At 49.2% G+C, this 16,893-nt stretch overlaps 1 long non-coding RNA gene across 1 annotated transcript; it reads left to right on the top strand.

Annotated features, from left to right (window-relative positions):
* Positions 1-8,536: 8,536 nt before the first annotated feature.
* Positions 8,537-16,655, top strand: LOC136794946 (uncharacterized). The gene is made up of 4 exons (XR_010842410.1): positions 8,537-9,457; positions 13,968-14,044; positions 14,977-15,111; positions 15,224-16,655. It is a non-coding gene; the product is annotated as an uncharacterized lncRNA (long non-coding RNA).
* The last annotated feature ends 238 nt before the right edge of the window (positions 16,656-16,893 follow it).

The following is a 16,893-nucleotide window of genomic DNA, read 5'->3' as shown; positions in this document are numbered from 1 at the left end:
AACCACAGCACCCACTCCCGTCACCACCAGTCAGTGTGTGAAGTCTCTCAACCTGTAGCTTTGAGTCACGGTGTCTGTTCCCTTGTGTATGGCTTCTCCTGCTCTGCACCCCGCCTCTGAGACTCCTCCACACAGGAGCATGTGGCAGTGGTGCTTTCCTTGTCCCTTCTACAGCTGTGTCACAGGTGGTCTCTTCTATGACAGTGAAATGTGTGTAGGTCCCAATGTGTGGGTGTTGCGAACTACGCCGCCGTGAACATTTTAGCACCTGTCTTTTGGAACAGTTATCTATGCATTCCTTTTGGATACACACCCAGGACAGGGCACGACTGTTTAGCATTTGAGGACACTGTCACTTTTCCAGGTGGTGTATCACGTTGTTATTTAAAATGTCTTATTTTCAACAGTCAACACTCATTTATTCTTAAAGAATAGCTTTTATTGTTTTATTGGATCACCATTGTACCCTATCATTTTTATTCTTGCTAGAGCTCATCACCCAGCATTTGTTTGTTTTTAGAGAGTGTCTGTGGGCCTTAAATGTTGGGCTTCTTTCATGCCTGGAAATGTCTTTACTTTGCCTTCACAATGAATGATAGCTTTGTAATATTGAATAGTTAGGCTTCATATAAAGTTATAGGTTCCAAGTGATTTTCACTCAGAACTTTGAAGATACTGCTCTACTGTCACGCTGATCTCTTGAGGGGCCCATCAGTCTCAGCATTCCTGCATTTCTTCAGCTTGGGGGGGAACTTCCTCTATCACGTCTTGGAAAATCTCTTCCCTTCCAATCTGTCTGTTCTCTCTTTCCAGAACTCCTATTTGATGGCTTTTACAATTTTTCACTCTGTCCTTTGTGTCGCTTGACTCTTGTTTCATGCTTTCTATTTCTTTATATTTTTATGATAATTCCTCACTTAGGTTTCCTAGAATGTGAATATTCCATTTCTCAGCCCATCCACTGAGCTTTTGTTTCTCCTAATTTAGCAATCAAGTTTTTAATATCTTTTTTTTTTTACAAAGGCAATATCCTCGTGCATCTCTCTGAAGCCATTAATTATACTTACTCAAAATTCCTGTCCTGCTGTCTCTATAAATTTGATCCCTCACTCTTCTGTAGTGTTACTATACAGTGAACACGGTGGAAAGCCTTTCTCATTACTCATATTCAGTCTCGAAGCATCACGCAGATTTGCAAACAGATCTGAGCAGTTAGCAGCACTGGTGCTGAAATGAGGCCCCATCAGAGGGGCTCACGTCAGCCGTGTCTGTTGAGAATGGTGGGCCCTTTGAACGTACAGACCCTTGCCTTCCACCCTCCTTTCTCTCCCCTCCCAGGCACCCCTTCCCACTGCTCCAAAATGGTAGCTCATTTCACCCCTGGTTTACAGGTTGGCTTGGGGCCCATAAGGGAACTGGTTGGTGGGTCCTTGGGAGTCAAAGTTAGGTTGAGGTGTCCCCCCAGGGGGAGAAAGAGGGGGAGAAAGCTAGGACGTGCGGAAATCCCTCCAAAGTCCAAGGGTTGAGCCAAGAATATAACATCAGTTGACCCATCTGCAGAAGGACTGGGAAAAAAAGGAGGAAAGCCCAGCATGGGCACAGGTGTTCGAACATGGAGGCAAGTAAGGACATCGGCCCCGGGTGGCTCCTGTGTGCGCTGCTGAGTGTTCATGGCTGACCTTTCCCAGCCACCCGGGGACCTGCACGTTGGATGGGTGGGGTTGGCCCAGAGCTTCTCAGTCGGATGGACGGACACTTGTAACCCCGCCCCACTCCTGCAGGACAAGCCCCAAATGCCACTAGTTGGATTCTCAAGTCCTCCCCTTTCTGGATTTCATAAGATTCAAGCTGTGTGTCTCCTGTTTCTCTGAGACTGGGATAGATACAGTATAGTACCAAATTCACAGACTTTGTAAATGGAGAAAACTCAAGATCTTCCTCCAAGCCCAGCCTTGATATCTTGGCAACTTAGGATTTCAGTCTCATGTGTGTTATAAACAGCTTGTTTGCCAGACCTAAGAAATTCACTCACACTCCCTGGTTGGTTGAGTTTTCTTCCCTGAGTGTGTAGATATCCTTCATTACAACTTGACAAAAGAATGGTGCTTTGAGGCCTGTTTCATAGATTTTCTATTCTACAGGTTTGCTGCCCGCTACTACTGTCTGCCAGATTCACAAAGCAGTAGTATGTACGCATTCCTGTTGGCTGGATTTATGTAGACGCTAATTCTTGCACCTGTTAACAAAGGAGAACAGCAAAAGCAGGAGGAGCACACAGACCCCTCCTCTCAGAAAATTCTCGCTCATCACAGTTTAAAGGCAAGAAGCACAAATAATGCTGCAAGATAAGAAAATAAAGAAATAAAACCACCAGGATTCTAACAATCGACAATTACTGTTCTTCCAAATTAGATACTGGAACTTGCAGAAAGCAGCCACATCGCCAAAAACTATTATTCTGCCTCTTTCACCAGCAGACAACACCTCTACAGTTGAGGAATAAAGTGAATTCTTTTAGGTGAAATCATTCCTGCAAATGAACAGGAACCAAATCAGACGCCAACTTGCAGGCTCCAGTTTTATGAGGCCGTTACCAGCCCCTGGGAGGAAAAGGGAAAGAGCAGTGAGTGACACCCCACCCCACCCCGGCCCCAGGACACAGCCACCTTTGTCACCTCCCGCTCACGTTCCTGAGACAGCCCTGCCAGGGAAACGGGGTGGCTGCACTTTGATTATTTCACAGCTGGAAAGCAGCTAAGGTTGTGGCCTCAGAGCCATCATCAGCTCGTTCTCTCTCGTTCTCTGAGCACTGTCTACAGCCAGCGAGCATCCCTCCAGCTCCCGTGTGCTAAAGGACACAGATGTGTTCAAGGAGAGAGCCAGAGCCTGAGACAGGAGGGGCCGAGACAAGAGGTGATCGCGCAAACCAGGGTTCACACCATGCGCTCATACCTGTTTCCTCCGTGAACCCGAGACGGGCTTGACCTGTTCAAGAGGAGAAATCCAGACCCGGAGCGGGGGTTGCTGAGCGGGGAGACGTCCTGCGGGGGCCGGCCCCCGCGGTCCCGAGGCGCCCAGGTGCGCCGGCGCGGGCGGCGGGGACGCACCTGCGCCCAGGGGCGCGGAGAGGAAGCGCCTCGCGCCGCCCGCTTCCCGAGCGGCCACTGCCACCTGGCGGACGGCCGCAGAAGTGACGCCGGGCGGGCCCCCACGCGGGGGCGTCCTTGCGGCGCAGCTCGGCAGGCGGACGCGCCTCGGAACGCGCGGAATCCCAGCAGGAATGTTCCAGCGGTGCCAGGCCCGGGCCCTGCTGTGCGGGCTTTGGGAGACGAGCGCGCCTGCGGCGGAGGAATCACCTCCGGAACCGACCGCGGAGAGCGCGGCCAGTCCGCCCAGCGGCCGGCGAGCCCTGGTCCCGCTCTGCTCTCCAATCCGCCGCTCGCTCCGGCTGACGGCTGCTCTGCATCTGAGGCCGCACCCTTCCCGGCCCAGTGGTCCAAGAATCCCCCGGGCCGTGCGGGAACGGCACCTTCCGGGCCCGAGGCCCACATCTCCCCGCGGGGACCCGGGGCTGGCGCGGTGGGCAGGCCGCCCCCAGCGGGCTCCGCCCTCCCCGCGGAGTTACCTTCGGGGCCGGGGCCGCCCTTCCCGCTGGGACCTGAGGGAGGCCACGAGCTGTCGGCGAGAGGCTCTGCTTTCAATAACACCAGAGAGTCCTCCGCCCCTTCCCTGGAGGGCTGAGGGCCGCGGTGCGAATGTGCCACCATCCCCTCCTGACTCTGTTTACTAAGCACCCTGAGCGTAGGCATTTCTAAGGCAAAGAAACTGTTGACACCTTTTATAAAAAAAAAAAAAAAAAAAAAGCAGTCGGACCTGCCGGCCTACATTCCGTTTATGTAACTTAAACTCAGAAGGTTCTGCCTGAACAGGCATTTCCGTGACTCAGGCCTCCCCCCTACCTTTCCCGGCTGCTTTCTGGAAAGATCAGCGCCAGGAAACGGGCGGGGTTGTGCGGCTCTCCCTTCGCTTGAGAGGCCCAGCCTGACCCTCTGCTACCTCCATGCCTGGGAGGGGAGAGTGAGTCTCTGCTCCAGCGGGACCTGAATCCCACTCTGGTGGGTCCCTTGGCTCAGGGGAGCCGTGCCGGGCTGACCAAAGGCTCCTCCACGTGCGGAAAAGAGGGAAAGAAGCACAGCAAAGTCTGAACGACTCAGAACAGACAGAGTGCCGCCCGAGGAAATGGTCCATTCGCTCCCCGTGCATAGGGGAAAGGAAAAGAGAGCCCACCGAGAAAGAGAGGTCCCCTTCTGCTACCTTCTGAAATCCCATGGGAGACTGTTGGCCAAAGAAGCCCCGGTTTTGTCCCCTCCCTGTGTGCATGTCCTCGGTGATGGGACTGCAGCCTGTCCTGTCACAAGGAGGACGGGGTACCTCCCTCTGGCCCTTTGGTCGACAGGAAGTCGCAAAAGAGAAGATGTTCTGGTTCCCAGCCCAGGCCTCCGGAGGCCTTGCATGCTTCCTGTCTCTCAGAGATCCCTGGGCCTGCCTGCTGCAGGACGAGTCACGCAGCTGTCCCAGCTGAATCTCCGGATGTGCTAGGAAGCTGCACGGAGAGGAGCGAGGCCGCACATTGACTCAGGGCTGACTCACAGCTGACACGGCAGCAAGCCCTGCAGAGCCCAGCTCAGAAGGGCAGAGCCCTGTCCCCTCAGATCACGGGCAACAGTGAGGGTTGTTGATGAAGGAAGGTTCCTTACACAGCAACAGCTAACTGACACACCCACTGCTTTTATTTTTCTGCCCATCCTGGACCCACTCAAGCTCACCCAGCTGGGTAGCCACGTCTCTGGATTATTCCCCCACTCTGCCCTCTGGGGCTCGGTGATAGGAAAGCAGCCTCCCACTAAGGAAACTTTACAAACACTGGGGGTCCGCGGAGGCCGGGCTGGTGAGCCCTCTGCACTGCGGGGCAGCAGGGGGCTGCTGCCCAGTCTCCGTTTTTTTCCTGAACATTTTCCTCCTTCTCTTTGAAACAACTGCTGTGTGAGATGGCGGATTGGCTTCCTGCAACGGCTTCCATTCACTAACCTCCTAGGGTGGACTCAGCTTTTCCTCCTGGAGCATTTCTTCAAGGATTAGCTCCTCATTTGGGTGAAGGGGAGCCTCAAATAACTTCTTGAGAAGTGCTCTGTGCAGGGTCAACATCCTGAGTCCTTCCATATCTGAAAACACCTTTACTTTGCCTTTAAACATTGGCTTGTTCTAGATGTCTAGGTGCAAAATTAATGTTCCTCACAAATTTAGAGGTGATGTTCCTTTTCCCCCCAGCACCCAGAGTTACTGGTGAGGCATCTGATGCCAAATGCATCCCCCCCTGCACCCACCTTTTTTGGAAGCTCGTAGGATATTTCCATTATTCTTGATATTCTGAAATTCTGTGCTGCTGTCATGTGGGCCTTTTTGATCCTTTATGCTGGGCACTCAGAGGGCCCTTCTGGCCTGAAGGCTCATGTGCTGGGAAGTTGTCTCCTATTATTATTAGTTTCCTATTTCGGTCCCGTTTTCTCTGTCTATATTTTTGGAGCTTCTATTGGACAGACATTGTAACCTCATGGATTTACTTTTTTGGTTTCCTATCTTCTTTCATATTTTCTGCCTCTTTATTGTGCCATATTGTGGGAAATTTTCTTATACATAGACATGTGCGTATACATAGTAATATATAAGTGTAGATAATAATTATGTAATTTTATATTATATATAATTTATATCATACATATATATAATATACATAATCATTTATATTGTGTACAATATTTTTATATATAAATAAGCTTTGGCAACAATACATCAAATTTCTAAGAGTTCTAGTTTTCTAATTGTTTCTTGTTTTATTTATTCAATAACTTAATTCACATGCCATGAAATGCACCCATTTAAAGTGTAAATTCAAAGGCTTTTAGTATAGTCACAGAGTTATGGATCCATTGCCACAATTTTAGAACATTTTTTTCTCAAAAAATATCCTATAACCCTTAGCCATCACTCCCTATGCCTCCCTATTTTCTCCCCTGCTGCCCAGCCCGAGGCAGGCACTAATCTAGTTTCTGTGTCAATGTCTTCTCGGCTCTATCATCTGATTTCTCGAATCTGACTTCAATGAATTAAGAACTTACAAGGGATAAGCGGTGATTAATTAGGCTGTTTCCTGCCCCAGGAGGCAAATATGGAAGAAAAAGACAAATATATGTTGAAAATTAAAGGATAGAAAATGATATGTATATAAGTACCAACAAAAGAAAGTAGCTTTGGCCACAGTAATATTTGGAAAAAATAGAATTTAATGACTGAAGAGTTAACAAGGACAAAGAAGGATATTTTATGATAAAAATATATACTCCATTAAAAAATTATGTCATGAATTTTTCTGCACCTAACATCATAATCCTGAAATATTTCTTTAACATCTTTATTGGAGTATAACTGTTCTACAATGGTGTGTTAGTTTCTGCTTTACAACAAAGTGAATCAGTTATACATATACATATGTTCCCAGATCTCTTCCCTCCTGCGTCTCCCTCCCTCCCACCCTCCCTATCCCACCCCTCTAGGTGGTCACAAAGCACAGCTGAAATATTTTTATTTGTTAAGATGCTTTTTATTGCAAGTAACTAAAACCATAACTCGAGCTGGCTTACGTAATAAAGGGAATTGAAGGGAATTGCAGTGCTGATTCTGGAGAAGGCAGTACCCCAGAGAGAGGGGCCCGGGACCCGAGTCTGTCCCTCCTCTGACATCCGTGTGGCCTTGGGAAGATCCTGTTCTCACCCCCATCCTTAGCTGTCTCACCTGTGAGTTGGAGACAATGATCTCTCCTTTCTGGGGCTGTTGGGAGAAGTAAATAATGAAACTTCACACGTGTGCTGATTGTGTGCTTACCAGGTGCCAGATGCTGTCTCAAGCACTTTATGTGTATTAACTCTTGTAAATTCACATCAACCCTTTGAGGTGGGAACTGGTATTAGTCTCATCCTATGACTGTTGTCTCAGACCACTGACTAGGAAGCAGTGGGGCTGGGATTCTGAGCCAGGCTGTCTGGCTTCAGAGCCTGTGCTTTTTCAGAGCTTAATTAATATACAGGTTCCTAAAGACAGTGTCATGGTTCTGAAAGGCCCACCAGTGAAGCTTGGATGGATCAACTAGATGTAAGGCCATGGACAGGATACAAAGGAAAACCCGCGAAGCAGAAAGAAATGTGTTATCCTTTGTCTCAATGACCCAGCCTCTGGCCAAGGAGAGAACCGGAGGCTGAGGACGGGGAGGGGACGGGATGATTCGGGATGGTTCATCGTAAGGAGGCCTGACTGTGAAACTCTTAAACTTTGAAAACTAAGGTTAGAGGCATCCTCGGGGCCAAGTAGATAACAAATTTGGCACAAGGGCGTTGAGGACAATAAACCTAAGTGGAAGCTGTGGGCAGCCCTTTCTCCTTCCTATCGTATTTGTAGCCATAAAGCCAATTCCGCAATAAGGTAGGTGATACTTAGAAAGGAACCTGCAAGGGGCTGTGAGTGAATGGTCAGCAGGAGACCTGGACTGACCTCGGCCTGCCTGAGAAATGACCTCGGGCATCTCCCTCTCATACCGTCCCCTAGAAAAAGCTAGATTTGCTGGATGAGGGAGAACATCTAGGCTGAGTAAACAAAATGCAAAGACCCTAATGTGGGACTGTGTTTGACATAACTGAGGCACAGGGAGAAAGCCAGGGTGTCTGAAGCACCGTGAACCACAAGGTGTCAGGAGATGACCCCTGAGAGGGACCAGGCCACGCCTGCTGGTCTTGTGGTTGAATGTCTCTCTTTATTGGGGTTTAATACATTCATCCTACCGCTGCAGGGGGCTGTAAGTCATGGTGAGCAAGTTAGCCCTGAGATCCCCCCACCCAGCCACCGAAATGATGGATACAGGATTCCTGTTCTGGCACAGATGACTTCAGGGTCCCTTTTTTAGCAGTGCCTCGAGAAGTCTATGCAGTGGGGACTGAAGGGTAGCGACCTAGGAAATTCCTTTAAAAACTTCGTAGCGATAAGAAACACAGTAGTATTTTTATTTACTTTGCTGGATATAAGCTTTTAAAAATAGCCATCTTTCCTAAAGATGGTTTTATTCATTCACTCTTTCCAAAGACTGAGACATCCATCCTCACTGAAGACCATATATCTATTTTTAAGGTGGCCTAAAGGGGTTTGTGGGGTGGAAGTAAGAGTGGAAGTCAGTCCTCCACAGGGGTCACCCCTGGGAGATCACACGGAGACTGGGCGGTCCCGCGGTGCGCGTACCAACGTTGGGATAGCAAGACCATACAGCTTGGCACCCGCCCTTTGCGAAGGGCAGGCGAGTTCCCACAGAGGCCGGGCAGAGACCTAGTTCGCATGCGCCGGGGCGGGGCGGAGCCGGGGCGGGGCGGAGCCGGGGCGGGGCGGAGCCGGGGCGGGGCGGAGCCGGGGCGGGGCGGAGCCGGGGCGGGGCGGAGCCGGGGCGGGGCGAGCGGCAGTTGCAGGTCGTGGGCGGCACTCTGCGGTCCCTTCCTAACATCCGTCCGCTCTCCCGGAACCGGTGTCTCCTCTCCGGGCAGGCCCGGCCCAACCGGGAGTGACACCGCGACCCTGGCGCGGACGTCCCAGGGACCGACGAGCGGCGCCGCCCCCACCGCCGACTGGGCAATGTCCGCGGCGTATCCGTGCCGCAGTCGCCGCCCGGGCGCCGGGCCCACCTGTCCACCCCCGGGACCAGCCGCCTGTCTTCCGCGGCCCGCGAGGATCTTTGGCGCCGCCTGCTGGGCCTCATCGAGAGCCACCGAGCGGTCATCTTCAGCTAGAGCTACTGTCCCCACAGTGCGCGGGTAGGAGGGCAGGGGCTTCCGGGCCCACTGGTCCGTCTCCTCCGCGGCCCCCCACCCCTGCCCGGGTCCGGTGGTCCGTGCCCGCCCGCTCCCCGGGCCTCGGGCCCGTCCGTTCCGCCCTCGCCCGCGGACCCGGTCCGGAAGGCTACACCGGCCCTGCCGTCCTCGGCTGGGCCACGCGGTCCTGCCTTCTGCCTCCGGACGGGCCTGCGGGCGAGAGCCGGTGTCCTGCCCTGGCCGCGAGCCTGGTGGACGTGGGCTGGGGATCCGGAGGGAAAAAGTCTCACGGGTCCTGTCCTGGGAGGAGAGCAGCGGGGAGAGGCCGTATCTGGTCCCGTCCCGACCGCGTTCCCCTGATCCTCTTGGCGCCCCAGCGGCAGTTTGGGCCGGACTGCACGCGGCCCCTCACTGCACCCGTGTTGTGAGTTTGAGCAGTGATCCTCTGGAAGACAGACCCATCTGTATGATGGCACTTTGCATATTTGAGCTATCCTTCACGTTTTGAGAGTCGAAATAACACGCGAAAGATGCACAAGCATAAGCTGTTGGGATAGGTGCGTGAAATTATGATTTTCAATCTTATTTTCAGACTTCCGTTGACTTATACGTTGTTCAGGCAAACGTGTATCTCACACGTGCACCTTACAGTTTGTCCAGGAAGATCACACTCGGGCAGGAGCCTCCTGATCCCCCTGGTTCATACCCCTCCGCGCCACCCCGGGTGTCCAGTAGCCAGAATTCCTTGCTTTTCCTTACAGTTTTGCCGCCAAACATATGTATCATTAAACCGTACTTTGTTCCTTTTGGCTTGTTTTGTTACTTTATGTTAAGTAGAATCATGCATTTGTATCCTGCACTTTTTGCCTTCAACAGTTATGTTTTAGAGATTGATGCATGTTAGTACCTGTAACTGGGTTTGTTAATTTTCATCACTGTACTCTTCCTATCAGTTCTGCTGTTTCTGGTATTTTGCTCTTCAATACAAGACGGTTATGCCTATTCTTACGGTATGGCCCGGTGCACGTACACAAGACTCGCTGTTTTAGTGTAGGCATTTTGAAGCTGAACGGCTGGCCCACGGAGGAAGCATGATTTCTTCCTTAACGAGGTGATACCAAAATGTTTGCACGTGGTCATACCACTTACCCTGCCACTGGCAGGGTATTAGCAGTTCCATTGCTCTTCATCCTTGCCAACAGTTGATATATTTAATTACTGCCTTTCTGGCATTTATGAGATGGTATTTCATCGTGGCTTTAGCTTTTCATTTCCCTGACAACGTTGAACATCTTTTCATGTGTTTACGGGTCATTTGAGTTCCCGCTTCTGCAAAACGTTCAGGTATTTTGCTTATTTCTCTATTAGGTTGTTTTATTTATTTATTGTTACTGATTTATAGGCGTCCTTTATGTGTTTTGGATACTAGTCCTCGGGTGATATGTATTGGAAAATCACCCAGATTTGGCTTTTCTTTTTACTCTCTTTTTGGGATCTTTTGGTTAACTGAAGTTTGGAAGTTTGACATCATGGTTGACTCCCTCACACTTTTTCTTTTCTGGTTTGTGCTTTTTACGTCTTATTTAAGAAATCTGTTTCCACTCTGAGGTCATAAAGATACTCGCCTGTATTAGCTCCTGAAAGTTTGAGAGTGTGCTTTTCACACCCCCCTTCTTTAATTCCACCAGGACTTGAAGCTGAGGATGTGTGGGGATCCAGTTCATTTTTTCCTTTATAACTTGTCAGTTGTCCCTGCTTCATTTTTTGGAGAGTCCATTCTTTCCACGGTGGTTTGAATGCTCCCTCATCGCCTGTCAGGTTCTAACATATGTGTTGGTCTCTTTGTAGCCTCCGTCTTCTTTCTCTATGTATTTGAATAGTCCTTTGGAGCTTATAAAAGGGCCAAGAAGTGAGAACTGTGCCTGGCCACTGCTGTGTCACTGGGGCCTAGAGTAGTATGAGGCAGGTAAGTGAGTTGAGTGAATAAACAGCCCTAGATTGTTCTGGTCAAACCCTTGCTGACACAGAAAATCTTAGCACAGGAGATTTTCTGTTCTGTGCGCGTCACCCCTTCCAACAACGTGGCCGCTTCTTTGAGTCCTGTTACATAATTGGACAGCTCTGTTTACTGGAATTTTTTTAAAACTCGAGCCCAAATCTGTCTCCCTGGAACACGTACTCACTTTTGGAGGCGATTGCTCCACTGCACAGAATTAAGAATCTGGCTTCTACTTGAATGGCAGATATTTCAGTATTTTCCCTGAGTGTTTTTCTTTTCTGTCCAAGCTTTTCATGTGTTTATGTCATTTGTCTTTACATGTGACCCTTCACTAAATGGATTCTGCAGTAGTTTGACCATGAACTGCTTAAATGTGTCACCCAGACTGGACATCGTATTCCATATCCCTACCTGTGCAGAGTCAGGTAGAGAGGTTTGTTCCTTTATTGGGCTGCTAATGTCATTCAGCAAGTGTTACTGGGTGCTTAGTGTTTGGGGCTGCAGAAATGAATAAACTGTGGCCTTGCCTCCCGAGAACTCGTTGTCTAATGGAGCTGTAAGCAGCCAGTTCTCAGGTACCCAAAGAAACGCGTGTGCGAGACAGGTGCTGTGGGAATGAGAGACAAAAACAGCTGCTTCTGTGGGGATCAGAAAAATTAAGGACGTGATGTTTAAGTCTAGCTGAGGAGTTCCTATAAGCAAAGGTAGGAGATGATGCCATGAAAATAGCGGGGCTGAACACAGGGTGTATGAAAGGGAATCGGGAGAGTAGAGTGGCAAGTGGCCAAACTTCAGTTTCTCAGCAGTACTGAGATGTAAAAATGCGTGCTGGTAAGTGCGGACTTCATGATGTCAGACTTGTGAGGAGTGAAAGGGTCTGACCTGTGACCTGGCACCTGGCAACAGTGTGAGGAGTGGGCTGGACGTGCAGGCACCTGACCAGGCGGGAAGTTCCTGTGAGCCACATGCAAGACCATGGGCCAAAGGAAATAGTGAAAAACACGCCCTCATTTTTTAGCCCCTTCCCCACGCTAACTGCAAGCCATGTTTTCCCCAACCCTTAATTCATACATCTGTGGATTCAAAACGTAATTGGTGAGCTTTTTTGTTCTGTACTAACATACACGTGACATAAGGTTTACCGTTCTAACCATTTTAAGTTCAGCGGCACCAAGCACGTTCACGTCGCTGTGCAGCCATCACCAGCCGCCGACCCCGGAACTTTTCTCGTCTTCCCCAGCTGGCACTCCGTCCCCATTAAACAGTCACTCCCCATCCCCCCCAGCCCCGGGCCACACCATCTGCTTCCTGTCTTAGGAATCTGACTCCTCTAGGGACCTCATATAAAGGGAATCGTACAGTACTTGTCATTTTCTGAGTGACTGATTTCATTTAGTCTAATGTCCTCAGAGTTCAGCTGTGTTGTAGTATGGGTCACAGTTCTCTTTCTTTTTCAGGCTGAATACTAGTCCACTGTCTGTATAGACCATATTTTCTTTATCCATTCATCCATCAGTGAACAATTGGGTCACTTCCACCTTTTGGCTACTGTGAATATTGCTGCTGTGAACATGGGTGTACAAATATCTTTTTGGGTCTCTTTTCAATTCTTTTGGGCTTATACCCAGAGGGGGAATTGCTGGCTCATATGGTATTTCTATATATCTTTAATTTTTTGAGTAACCACCATACTGTTTTCCAAAGGGGCGATAGTATTTTAAATTCCCACCAGCAGTGCACAAAGGTTCCAGTTTCTCCACATCCTGGCCAACACTTGTTATTTTCTGTTTTTTATACTGTTTTTGTTTTGATAATAGTTATCCTAATGGGTGTGAAGCAGTATCTCATTGTGGTTTGATTTGCGTTTCTCTAATGATGAATGATGTTGAATATCTTTTCACATGATTATTGACCATTTATTAATGGACAGTATCTCTTTTGGAGAACTGTCTATTCAAGTACTTTGTCAGTTTTTAAATTGAGGTTTTTCTTGTTTTGTTTAGTTTTAGTTGTCTATATATTCTATATGTTAATCCCTTATCAGATATATGATTTGAAATATGTCTCCAATTCTGGAGTTGGCCTGTTTACTCAGTTGATAGTGTCCTTTAATGCACAAAATTTTTAACTTTCATGAGGTCCAATTTCTCTGTTTTCTTTTGCTGCCTATTCCTTTGGTTCCATATGCAAAATACCACCAAATTCAATGCCATAGAGCTTTTGTCCTCTGCTTTCTTCTAGGAGTTTTATAGTTTTAGCTCTTACATTTAAGTCTTTAATCCATTTTGAGTTGATTTTTTTTTTTTTTTTTTTTTTTTGGTGGTACGCGGGCCTCTCACTGTTGTGGCCTCTCCCATTGCGGAGCATAGGCTCCGGATGCGTGGGCTCAGAGGCCATGGCTCACGGGCCTAGCCGTTCCGCAGCATGTGGGATCTTCCCAGACTGGGGCACGAACCCGTATCCCGTGCATTGGCAGGTGGACTTTCAACCACTGCGCCACCAGGGAAGCCCAAGTTGATTTTTGTATATGGTGTTAGGTAAGGGTCCAACTTCATTCTTTTGCATATGGATATCCAGTTTTCTCGGCTCCATTTTTTGAAAAGACTGTCATTTCCCCATTGAATGGTCTTGACACCATTGTCAAAAGTTATTTGACCTTATATGTAAGGCTTTATTTCTTGGCTCTCTATTTTCTTCTGCTGCTCTTCATGTCTGTCTTTATGCCAGAACCGCACTGTTTTGGTTACTGTAGCTTTGTAGCAATTTTTGAAATCAGGAAGTGTGAGACCTCCAGCTTTGTTCTTCTTTATCAAGAATTTTTCAGATATTCAGGGCTCTTTTGAGATTCTATATGAATTTTAGGATGGATTTTTCTTGACTTGTGTGGGTGCAAGTTTGGTAAATTCTGTCTTTCAAGGAATCCATTTCGTCTAAACTGTCGAATTTATTGGCATAGGGTGTTCATAACATTCTGTTACTATCCTTTTAATGTCTGAAGGATCCATAGAGATGTTCCCTGTGTCATTCCTGATATAGATCATTTGTTTTTGCCTTCTCTCTAAATGTAGGTTTTGTTAGCAATTGGTCATGACTCCTGTACAAAGAAAATCGGGCTGGAGAAGATTGGTGTCAAAGTCAATGAGAAGTGAGTCCCGGGCGTCACCACCCAGCACTGCACGGGGCACGGCGTTTCTACACATCACCTCCTGGAGACTGTTATCTAATTACTAACATGCAAAGTTTTGGTGCTTTAAATTTACTTTATAAGTACTGTGCCAGCTCTGTATTATCAATTTTTTCATTAGTCAATTGATAACTCTTCATGGTTTCCTTAAATATCTCACGCATTAAACAGTTATTTTTTTTAAATTGTGGGAATGTATTCACCTAACTTCTGTGATTTAGAATGAATTTGTATGTTCTTGATCAGGCAGAGAGAAAAATTTCAAAGCTATGGGTTTGACTCTGGGGGAATCTAGAGATACTTTGGCACCCAGAAAGTGGGCCTGGTTTTTCAGCCAGAAGGGCATTTCTTCAGGAGCCGCAGGTGCCCCCGTCGTTTGAGCCCACAGGCACTTGATGACAGAGTTGCCCGAGCGCTTAGCGGGGTCTTTCTCTCTGAATCAGCCTTTTCCTGGACAGGCGCCCGTGTCCAGCAGTGCAGTGTCGGTCGTAGTATCTTTTTTCTTTCCAAACGTAACAGGACTGGCAAAATCCCAGTGAACGACGTGGAGCAGAGCCGCGTGCCCTGTGTCTGCGGCCTCAGAACTTAGACTTATGCCAGCCCTGGCTGTTGGTTGGGATTTGTGGTGTTGTCGTTTGGCGCTATCTCAGTGTAATGCAGAAATGTCCCTCATACTAACAGACTCCTTCGTGCAGCAGGTTAATTGCTCGTTCCCGTAAATCCGAGTGCATGTTAACACGGGACATGCGTTTACTGGCTCCCCTAACAGGTTCTCGCAGGGCATGGCTTCATGGTGGTGTTCTCTGCTCAGTTCAGCGTGAGAGGTGTTCTTCTGTGGGAGTTGCTGTCAGTTTCCTATTCAGATCCTTAACCTACTGGCTTCCTTTTGGAAGGATCGGGTGATAGGATTTCACATCCTTGGACCGAAGGCCGGTGAGATCACCCAAGGATTTGCAGCCGCCATGAAATGTGGGCTCACAAAGCAGCTGCTGGGCGACGCCATTGGGATCCACCCCACGTGTGCACAGGTACGGACACAGGAGCTGGTAGACACGGACTCGGTGTGGTTTGGAAAACTGTGATAAAGCCTGTTGTCAGTAGACAAATTTTATATTAATAAGTGCTTTGTATGCCTTAAAGGATGATGTCGATGTCGCATTCGGCACGTGTTTTCTTAGAGCGGAGCCCAGGTACCGACAGCTCAGTGTGAATTCGTGTTGTTTCCTTCCCGGGGGCAGGTGTTCACCACCTTGGAGATCACGAAGTCACCGGGGCTGGACATCACGCAGAAGGGCCGCTGAGGCCAAGCCGCTGCTGTCGCTTTCCTTGTCCGGCTCCCGCTTCTGTGGAGACGGCGTGCGCTCGGGTAAGCCCGGGGACAGCGTGGGGACAAGGAGGCGGGACAGCAGCCATGCCGCCCACCCGCCTGGCTGACGGAGGGGCAGCCACGCTGCGTCCTTGGCGTCTTAGCTCGGAGCCGCCAGGTGAGCCAGGACTGATCTCTTCCCCATCAGCTCCCCCTACAGACCTTTTAATCACACGACTCATCTAAGTCGATGTTCCTGGTTGCAGTGTTTTTATCCCCTTGCTTTGTTGAGCCCACGGAAATATTTTCGTTTATGAAACGGACTATAAAGTGGGCATCTTCGATGCATGGGCGTCTGGGACGCCCCCGTAGCTGCCGCAGAGCGCTAGTGCGCCGTCTCCTCCTGTGGGCACGTGTGCAGCCGCCGGCAGGCCGCCTCGCCCTCTTCTGGTTCCCGACAGTGACCGCCTGGCCGCTCCCCTCTTGGTGTCACTGGACTGAGCAGAATATCTCACGTCAGAGAGAGATGCTTGGCCTTCTCATGTTGATCTTAAGATAATATTAAAAAGTTCTCAATACTGTATTATGGGAAACGTAATTTAAAACGCTTTAAGTGGTTCTGTTCCCAGTCGGTTTCCTTACAGTCGGGTTCAGTAAGTGAACCGGTGACGTTAGGAGATTCCTTCTGAGTGTGCACACCGGTCAGCATCTACGAGGCCCCTGAGGTGGGAGGCCCACCCGGGGGTCCTTTTGGAACCTTGTTTTCTTGGGAGCAGATCCCCCCCCAACACCAAGTTGAGGGTTCCAGGCGGCAGTGCTCTCCTGGGCCGTACGCTGGCCGCCCGCTTCTGTGGCCAGAACAGCTGGGCGTACGTTTTAAAAGAAGCTCTAAGCCAGGGACCAGTCGGGGAGCATCATCTGTGGGCGGGGCTGGGGCGGGGATCGGGCGCCCAGAGCAACGCACGCAGGATCCGGTCACAGACTCGCCTTTCTACCGGCGAGGCAAAAGCAAGAGAGGCGGGTGGAGCGATTGCTGTAACTGAGGTGGGAACAGGAAGTGTTGCTGATTTTTCCTGGATGTGGGCTGGGGGGCAGCTGAACAGCGTGCAATGCAAGCAGCTGTGTTTGAGCTACATTTGGGCTACTCGCTTCCAGAGTGTTTTCTCTTACTTGTTGGAGCATTTTTATAGCAGCTGCTTTAACATCTTTGTCAGCTAATACTGCTCTCTGTGTGATCTCAGCATTGGTATGTATTCATTGTCTTTTCTCACGCACATAGATTTTCTCCTAGGATCATACACGGTAACCAAGGGGGATTTATGTCTGGAATGCGAGAATGATTCAACATGCAGAAATCAGTCCGTGTAGCTCACCACGTCAGCGGAATGAAGGGGAAAAACCGCATGATCGTCTCAATTGATGCTGAAAAAGTGTTTGACGAAATACAAAATTCAACACACTTTCCTGATAAAAAGTACTGAACAACCTAGGAATAGAAGAAAAC

This window comes from Kogia breviceps, chromosome 10 (assembly GCF_026419965.1).
Source record: "Kogia breviceps isolate mKogBre1 chromosome 10, mKogBre1 haplotype 1, whole genome shotgun sequence".
Classification (NCBI taxonomy): domain Eukaryota; kingdom Metazoa; phylum Chordata; class Mammalia; order Artiodactyla; family Physeteridae; genus Kogia; species Kogia breviceps.
Note: the sequence above shows the minus strand (reverse complement) of the source record. Positions and strands in the feature narration are given on the sequence as shown.